Raw genomic sequence first — 9,678 nt, forward strand, 5'->3', positions numbered from 1 at the left:
GTGAGGGATGCCCTCCTGGTGCTGTGCCACTCTGGACTGGAGGATGTGGTAGGTAAAATGCTTCCTACACTTCTCTACATGGCCATACTCCATTTTTTTGTTTTTGCTTTGTTTTTCAAAGATTTTATTTATTTGAGAGAGACAACGCACGTGAGCAAGGAGGATGGAGGCAAAGGGAGAGTGGGAGAGTGGTGAAGCAGACTTCTTGATGAGCAGGGAGACCAACTCAGGGCTTGATCTATTCCAAGACCCCAAGATTACGACCTGAGCTGAACAAGGAGCCCAACTCAGGGCTCGATCCATTCCAAGACCCCAAGATTATGACCTGAGCTGAAGGCAGACTCTTACCTAAGCCACCCAGGCACCCCTGGCCATCCTCCCTTTTTTAGCCCTGAAAGCTTTCTGCTCTGTCTACATTATGCCCAGAGCTTTCTCAAAGTAATTTTCATTAGTTTGCAGTTGTTTAATGTTTTTGTTTTGGTGGGGAATGTAGGTGTTGGGACCTCCTATCCCTCCATCTTGCTGTCACCCTATCCGTAATTCTGTGACAAGGAGACTGCAGAGAACCTCTCTTGCTGCTGTTTTTGCACTAACCTTATCTCTTACATAATATAGTTGATTTGCACTTGCAAGATCATCAATTTCTAGCTGGGCAATAGCACTGATAATCATAAAACAGTATTAAACACACTCTGTAAACACAAATTCTATACTTTGTCCCTTCACTTGCTTTCTCTGTCCCTTGACTGTTCACATAATGCATTTACTTTGAGGTATGGGAATTATATTTTAACTTCTTGATTGATTTCTCCTTGGATATATGCATGAGCAATGGCAGAAGGGAACAGAAGTTTAAAGGACGTATTGCATAGGACCAGTAGGTCTATGAAATGGATCTCACTTCTGCTGCTGCTACAACTGAATTGCTACTTTAGCTCTGGGAGTTGTGGAAGGGTCCTGGTGTGGCCAATGGAATACAGTCATTGGATCAATTTAAGGGCAATTCTGTATGAACTTCTCATGAGGGGTCATGAGGTCACTGTTCTGAAATCTTCATTTTTACTGTTTCATGATCTCAAAAATCCATCTGGTATTAAATTTGAGACATTTTCTACATCCTTAACTAAAGATTATTTGGAGACCTTTTTTTCACTCAGTGAGTCAGGAAATGGACATCAGTGACGAAAGATACATATTGGACATATTTTCTAATAATGAGAAAACTATTTTTGGAATAGTCTGATATTTTTGAGACGCTCTGTAAAGATGTCTCTTTGAACAAGAAACTTATGACAAAACTACCAGAATCAAGGTTTGATTTCGTTCTTGCAGATGTCGTTGGACCCTGTGGTAAGCTGCTGGCTGAACTACTTAAAATATTTTTAGTGCACAGCCTTCGCTTCTCTCCTGGCTATGTAATTGAAAGGCACAGTGGAGGACTTCCTTTCCCTCCATCCTAGGCACCTGTTGTTATGTCAGAATTAAGTGATTAAATAGACATTCATGGGGAGGGTACAAAATATGATACATAGGCTTTATTTTGACTTCTGTTTCCAAATATCTAATAAGAAGTGGGATCAGTTTTACAGTGAAGTACTAGGTAAGTCATGTTTTTAGTTGATAGCATAAAGTTTTAATTTTCCTAGTGTCTTGGAAGGTAAGTTTGTATAAGTCAGAAGAATTTGTCTTTTATAAATGAAATGATAAAATGAAAATATAAAATGTTCTGTGAATCTCAAAAGTTATTATGGAAAGGCTTATATTATAGAGTCAGTTGGAATCCTATGGCCCATTATTAGTACTGGACACTCTAGGAAGTCGTAATTTATAAATAGAAGCATTTAGGATATCCTTAAGGAGTTATATATCCATCCTAAGTAGTTCCTTTTTTAATTTAAAAAAAAGTCACTTAGAAACTTCATAAAATGTCTTGATGAATGAAGACATGTAGATTGAGGACTTACATCCATATTTCTACCATGAGTATTGTAGCATTTAGAAAATTGCTTCTACTTATGTAGCTCAGTTTCCTTATTTAAAATCAAACTATTTTACCATTTTATGAGAAGGATTCCTTCACGGTTGAGAACTATAGTGGCTCTATCTCAGACTAGGGAACCTACAACTTGAGGTTTCTAATGATTCCACATTCCTTCAGTAAGTGCTTATAAATCATGTTTTAAAAGCCTAAAATCTTTTTCATGGGTGGACATGCAAGATTCATCTATATCTTTTTATCACTGTCTCTCCTTTTAAAAAAAATAATCTAGAGGGTTGCTGGGGGTTGGGGGGGAGGAATAGGGTGGTTGGGTTATGGACATTGGGCAGAGTATGTGCTTTGGTGAGTGCTGTGAATTGTATAAGCCTGATGATTGACATTTCTGTACCCCTGGGGCAAATAATACATTATTATGTTAATAAAAAATAACCTAAACGTTAGCCAAAAATCTCTATTTCTATAATCTATGAGAAATGTTCAGCTAGTTGCAAATATTTTAATTTCATTATTGTTAAAGTCCTACCATGAACCAATCAAATGCAATCATAACTACAAAGAAATAAGCCATACTCTAAAACCTCACACTTTACTTGGAAAATCTAGGATCAAGGAATAAGGTTGCTAAATTGTAGCAAGTAGATGGAGTACTCTAGGAAAAGGTGTTTTCATGAGTATGGTAGGGTTAATTGTATAGTTTAAATAAATTTGCAACTTTTATTTTTATAGCTTTAGAGAAAAAAAGACAACTGCATGTTTAAATCTATATGGTTTTGTTCAATAATTCTTAATAATGGGTGAATGTATTGGGACACCTGGGTGGCTCAGTCAGTTAAATGTCTGCCTTCAGCTTGTCGTGATCCCACAGTCCTGGGATGGAGCACCATGTCAGACTCCCTGCTCAGTGGGGGGTGTCCTTTTCCCTTTCCTTCTACCCTTCCCCAACCCCACTCATGCTCTCTCTTGTTCTCTGTCTGAAATAAAATCTTTTTAAAAATGTGAATGTATTGATATGACATTAGACATATAAAGTTCCTCTCACATTTCTCTCATTCACATTTTGTATATATAAATCTATAGGTAGATTTATATAGATACACACACACATACATACATACATACACAATTGCTTTTCCAAAGAATACTTTCAAGTATCTTTAGCTACATCATTCCAAAATCCTTTCAGAAAATCACTTACTATAGTCACATGTCAATATTCTCATTTGGTCTAACACTTGTTTTTGTTTTGTATGTGTTTTTTCCTTTAGGAAGATTCACTACATTATCTGGGTTAATGGGGAAGGCTCAAATATAGTTCATTCAAACCTACTGGATTTTGAATTTCCTCGCCTACTCCTACCACATTTTGAATTTGTTGGAGGCCTCCACTGCAAACATGCCAAACCCTTGCCTAAGGTAATCTATTTCTTGGTTTTGCTTTACTTTGCATTTTCAATATGAATGACTCTGTATTCTTTATTTAGAGTGTTTATTTATAGTGAGAGACACACAGGGAGCCAGATACAGTGACCTACTTAGAAACTCATGTATTTCTAAGTCAACGCAAGTATCTGAATTTCAATATCATTACAAAATAAAGTGGAATACCTAGGAGACTTTGAGAATAGTGTCAGTTTGATTAAGGCCTATATTATTCAATATGTAAGTATCAGATATTCATTAAAAGAATCCTTACAAAGTAGCTAACATGTTGCAGAGGTAAGTGTCAATATTCAGGGAAGCAGTGTAGACAGTTTCTGCCACCACCCGCCTGACACCTTATCTGGAAAGAGAGAATATAAGCACATAATAAAAACTGTATGAAACATGTTATAATAAAGAAAAGATCACAATGGTAAGGAACATTCAGTGGGAATCATAGAAAAGATCTCTGAGTCACTGATAATTAAGGTGAGATCTAAAGGATATGCAGGAACATGTAGAAAAGGGAAGCAGAAGGTAGAGGAAAAGACAAAAGAAAAGCAGGGAGAGTAAGAATGACATTTCCCAAGAACTCCAAACTTATTCTAGCAGGAAGAGGCTAAGTAAAGGGACAGATGACGCTGGAGAGATAAGCTGAAGACAGCTAATTATAAATAGGAGTGTGGGCTAAGGGTTAAGGAGCAAATGAAAAGGTTTAACAGAAAGGGAGAAATATGATTACATTTTCTTTTTAACAAAAAATCTTCAGGATGTAGTCACTGAGTTAGATTGTAAAGGAGCAAGAGTGGAATGGGGAACCACTTGGCAGGCTGTTGCAAAAAAAAGGCAACAATGATGGAAAACTGACTACAATGTTCACAGGGAGATGACACTTACTGGTAATAATAGTACCAGCCTCATGTTGCTGGTGTGTGGGAGTGGGGAATAGTACATATAAAACATCCAAAATGTCTCTGGCACATACTCAGCGTTCCAAAAGAAATGTTAACTACTGTCATCACTGTTAATTTGTTACTATCACATACTATAAACAATCCAATGGCTGCCAGCCATCCAAATCTAATTCCTCAATAGTAACTGGTTTTCCAACATATCAATATTATATTCTCACACAGTCCTAGAGAGCATGTTTCCTATAAAGTTGTTTAAAAGTAAATGTACAAATGGGGGCAAGGAAGTGAGCACATTAAAATGTTAAAAAAAATTTTTGTAAGGGTTAGGGCTTTTCGATAGTGCTCTAAAAGTAAAACCAGGACTCAACAATATAAATGTGTTACCCAACAATTTCAGAGCCAAATCCAACATTTACTTTCTTTCACTCGAGCATTTAAATCATTCCTCATATGAGGTCCCAGGGTTTTACATCTTAGAGCATTTTAGAAAAGATGATGTAAGTCAGAACAGGTGTTGTCTACCTACACCAATCTTACAGAAAACCTCAGTAAAGCTCCCCTAGGGAACATACATCTCCACACCATAGCTGCCTGACAGAATGAACACAGAAAAATTGTACACTGCATATATAATAAGAACCATAAATTCTGCACATATTATAAAGACCAAATGATCTCTACTTGAATCTGAAAACTGCCCTCAGTTTAAAATTATAAAGATTCTGTTCAGTTCATAGGATGATATTCCTTATGAAGGAAAATAAGAAACTAGTATGTTTTAAATTGATATACCTTTTTCTTTTTTAAAAGGAGAGAGAAAGAGTGTGCATGAGGGGGCAGAAGGGCAGAGAGAGAGGGAAAAGCAAACACTGTCAGGAGCCCGACATAGGGTTTGATCCCAGAACCCCAGGATCATGACCTGAGCCAAAAGCAGATACCTGACTGAGCCACTCAGACTCCCCTAAATTTGTATACCTTGAAGACATAAGTAAGAAGCAAGTAATCTTTAGTGAACAATTTTATGATCTTAAGAGATCCTTTTTGTCTACCTCCTTAGTGGTGGCAATATAAAACTGGTATCTTGTTTGAGAGTAAAACACAATGTACCTTTTGATTGCAAATTGTTTAGGTGATCTATAATTTTCACAAGGTTCAAAGACCAAGATAAGATTAGTGAAAATTCCATATTATCTAACCTTACCCTTGAAAGATTTCCTATTAAATTTTGAAAAAGTAGCTGTCAATAGGAAGGGGAAAAGAAGAGAAAGAGGAGGACAGGAGAAGGATAAATAGCAGTATTATAATAATTACTAATAGGAGCTGTTGTTCTGAAGTTGCAAAAACAAGATCTTAATCCATGTCAGTGATTGTTAAGAATTATATAAAGAAATGGTTTTCCCAAACTACTTTTCCATTAATTATTAAGTTCTCAGAAAATTTTTGTACCCTTTTTAAAGAATTAAGATAGTTGGCAGAATGCATCAGGAGTCTTAAAAATGCTTTATAGCCTTTGGCTTCATAATATATTCATAAAACTATGCAGAGAAAAATAATCTAGATGTACAAAATTTATTTGAGGCAATTAATTATTCATAAAAGTATGAATTATTACATTTATTCATAAAAATAAACACTGGAAGTAATCTAAATATCCAAAATTAAGTAATGATTAAATAACTTAAATAACCCATTATAATAGGTTTAATCAAAGTATGCTTAATTACACTTAATGAGCTGTATTTATGAGATTTGGTTGAAAAGAGAGGGGCAAAATGATAAATATAAGATCACAATTTTCTTGCACAATGAAGAAATACAACAAATTGGGATTAAAATTTTCAAAACATATGTCATAATGTAGACTTAATTATATGAATAAAGATTAAATGAAAACATACAAATTTTAGCATAATGTCCTCAAGATCCATCCATGTGGTCACAAATGGCACTTAGGTTGTTTCTACTGGTTGTTGTAAATAATATTTCAACAAACATGGGAGTGCATATATCTTGTCAATATCCCGTTTTTCTTTTTTTTTAGTATACACCCAGAAGTAGAATTGCTGGATTATAAGGTACCTCTATTCTTAGTTTTTGAGGAATCTCCATATTGTTTATCATTAGTGGCTGAAGCAATTTACACTCCTGAGTACAGTGTACGAGGATACCCTTTGCTCCACATCCTCGTCAACACTTATCACTTCCTAATAATAGCTATTCTCACAGACATGAGGTGATATCTCATAGTAGTTTTGATTCACATTTCCCTAACGATTAGTGATGTTGAGCCTCTTTTCAAGTACCTGATTGGCCATTTGGGTGTCTTTGGAAAAATGTTTATGTAGTTCCTCTGCCCATTTTTCAATCAGATTGGTTTTTGGAATTGAGTTGTAGGAGTTCCTTATTTTTTATATTAACCCCCTTACCCAATATATGGTTTGCAAAAACTGTCCCCCATTCTGTAGTTTGCTTTTTCATTTTGGCATCTCTTTTGCTATGTGAAAGCTATTAAGTTTGATGTAGTCCCACTTGTTGGCTTTTGGCTTTTGTTGTTTGTAGTTTTGGTCTCATATCCAAAAAAGTCACTGTCAAGGCCAATGTCAAAGAGCTTTTTCCCTATGTTTTCCTTTAGGAGCGTTATGGTATCACATCTTATGTTTAAGTCTCTGATATATTTGGGTTGATTTTGTGAGTAGTGTAAAATAAGGGTCCAATTTCATTTTTCTGCATGTATATGCAGTTTTCCTAACACCATTTGCTGAAGAGATCATCCTTTTCCCACTGGGTGTTCCTATACATGCAGAATTTGATTCTTAAATTCTTTTTTTAATTTGAGAGAGAGAGAGAAACACACACACATGCAACTGGGGGTAGTGGCGGAGGAAGAAAGAATCCTCCAGCAGACTCTTCACTGAGCACGGAGCCTGACACAGGATCCCAGGACCCTGAGATCATGATGAGTCAAAATCAAGAGCCAGCCACTCAATTGACAGAGCTACCCATGTGTCCCTGGACTCTTGTATTCAGTTCTACTGGTCTATATTCTCTTTTTATGCAGGTCCCATATTATTTTAGTTACTATAGCTTTTTTTTTTTTTAAGATTTTATTTATTTATTTGTCAGAGAGAGAGAGGGAGGGAGAGAGAGCAAGCACAGGCAGACAGAATGGCAGGCAGAGGGAGAAGCAGGCTCCCTGATGAGCAAGGAGCCCGATGTGGGACTCGATCCCAGGACGCTGGGATCATGACCTGAGCCGAAGGCAGCTGCTTAACCAACTGAGCCACCCAGGCGTCCCAAGTTACTATAGCTTTTTAATGCAGTTTAAAATCAGGGACTGTGAGGACTTCAACCTTGTTCTTTCTTAGGGTTGTGTTGCCTATTTGCAGTCTTTTGTGGTTTCATGCCCGTTTGGGGATAGTTTGTTCTATCTCTGTGAAGAATGTCATTTATTTATCTATTTATAGAGAGCATGACTGGGGGGAGAGGCAGAGGGAGAGGAAAACAAAGACTCTTAAGCAGGTTCCAAGCTCAGCACAGAGCACGACACGGGGCTCCATCTCACAACCCTGAGATCATGACCAAGCCAAAAATCAAGAGTCAGACCCTTAACAGACTGAGCCCCCCAGGTGCCCCCGTCATTGATATTTTGATAGGGATTGCACTGAATCTATAGATGGCTTTAGGTAGCATGGACATTTTAGCAATATTAATTCTTTGCATCCATGAACATACGATTTTTTCCACTTGTGTCTTCTATTTTTTCCCCCACAAAGTAGTTTTTGCTGTACAGACCTTTCACTTCTTTGGTTAAATTTATTTTTTTCCCTGTCGTTAAATTTATACCTATTTTATTGTTTTTGATGCTCTTGTGAACAAGACAATATTTTTCAGATGTTTTATTATTGGTGTATAATAGTGCAACTGATTTCTGTATATCAGTTTTCTATCTGCAACTTTACTAGTTGATTAGTTCCAATGGTTTCTCTGGGTGAGTCTTTGGAATTTTCCATACACAAAATTGTATCATCTGAAAATAACCACAATTTAACTTATTCTTTTCCAACTGGATGCCTTTTACTTCTTTTCTTGCCTAGTTGCTCTAGTTAGGACTTCTAGTACTATATTGAGTAAGAGTGTCAAGAGTGGCATCTTATTCTCTTCCTGATTTAGAGGAAAAGCTTTCAATTTTTCACCATTTAGTATGTTAGTTGTGGGTTTGCCATCTATAACCTTTATTATGTTGAGGTTATGTTCCTTCTATACTCAATATGTTGAGGGTTTTCATAATGAAAAGATGTTGTATTCTGTCACCTTTTCTGCCTCTATAGAGAGGATTGTGCTATTTTTGTCTTTCATTCTGTTAATGTGATGTATTACTGTGATTGGGTTCCATGTTGAACCACCCTTGCATCCCAGGGATAAATCCCACCTGGTTATGTTGTATAATACTTTTAATATGGTCTTGAATTCAATTTGCTAAAATTTTGTTGAGAATTTTTGTATCTATATCATCAGGGATACTGATTTATAGTTTTCCTTCCTGTGGTGTCCTTATTTTGCTTTAGTATCAGGATAATGCTTGCCTTGGAGAATGATTTTGTAAGCATTCCCTCCTCTTCAAGTTTTTGGAAGCATTTGAGAAGGGCTGGCATTAATTTTTCTTTATATGTTTGGTAGAATTCACCAGTGAAGCTGTCTATTCCTGGGGAATTTCTGTGTTGGGAGGTTTTTGATTACTGATTCAATCTCTTTACTCATTATTCGTCTGTTCAGATATCTACTTCTTCACTACTCAGTCTTGGTAGGTTGTGTTTTTCTAAGAATTTATCCATTTCTTCTATGTTATCTAACTTGTGGGCATATAATTGTTCATAGTAGTCTTTTGTGTTTCCTATGCATTTCTGTATTATCAATTATAATGCCTCCTATCTCGTTTCTAATTTTGAGTTTTTTTCCTTAGTCTATGTAAACATTTGTCAATTTTATCTTTTCAAAAAGAGAGAAAAATAAATACTGTATCACTTATATGTGGAATCTAAATAGGCCAAACTCATAAAACAGAGTGGTTATAGCAGTTATCAGGGGCTAACCTCCCTGGCAAGTGGGGAAATAGAGCTATTTTTTAAGGGTACAAACTTGTAACTAGTAGTAATAAGTCTTAAGAGAGCTGATGCACAGTATGGTGAATACAAAAATAATGTATTATAACCCTCACACTTGCTAAGAGACTAGATCTTAATCATCCTAACCACAAGAAGGAAATAATCATGTGACAAGATAGAGATGCTATAATTATGATGGAAATATTAAACATATAAATGTATCAAGTCAACATGTTATGCACCT

General features: G+C 36.1%; 2 pseudogenes; both read left to right on the forward strand.

Annotated features, from left to right (window-relative positions):
* Window positions 1-9,678, forward strand: part of LOC111148825 — a 46,262-nt pseudogene that overhangs the window by 34,730 nt on the left and 1,854 nt on the right.
* LOC111149158 lies at window positions 832-6,540 on the forward strand (annotated as a pseudogene).

This window comes from Enhydra lutris, unplaced genomic scaffold, assembly GCF_002288905.1.
Source record: "Enhydra lutris kenyoni isolate GAN:26980312 unplaced genomic scaffold, ASM228890v2 scaffoldscaffold21, whole genome shotgun sequence".
Taxonomy (NCBI): Eukaryota; Metazoa; Chordata; class Mammalia; order Carnivora; family Mustelidae; genus Enhydra; species Enhydra lutris.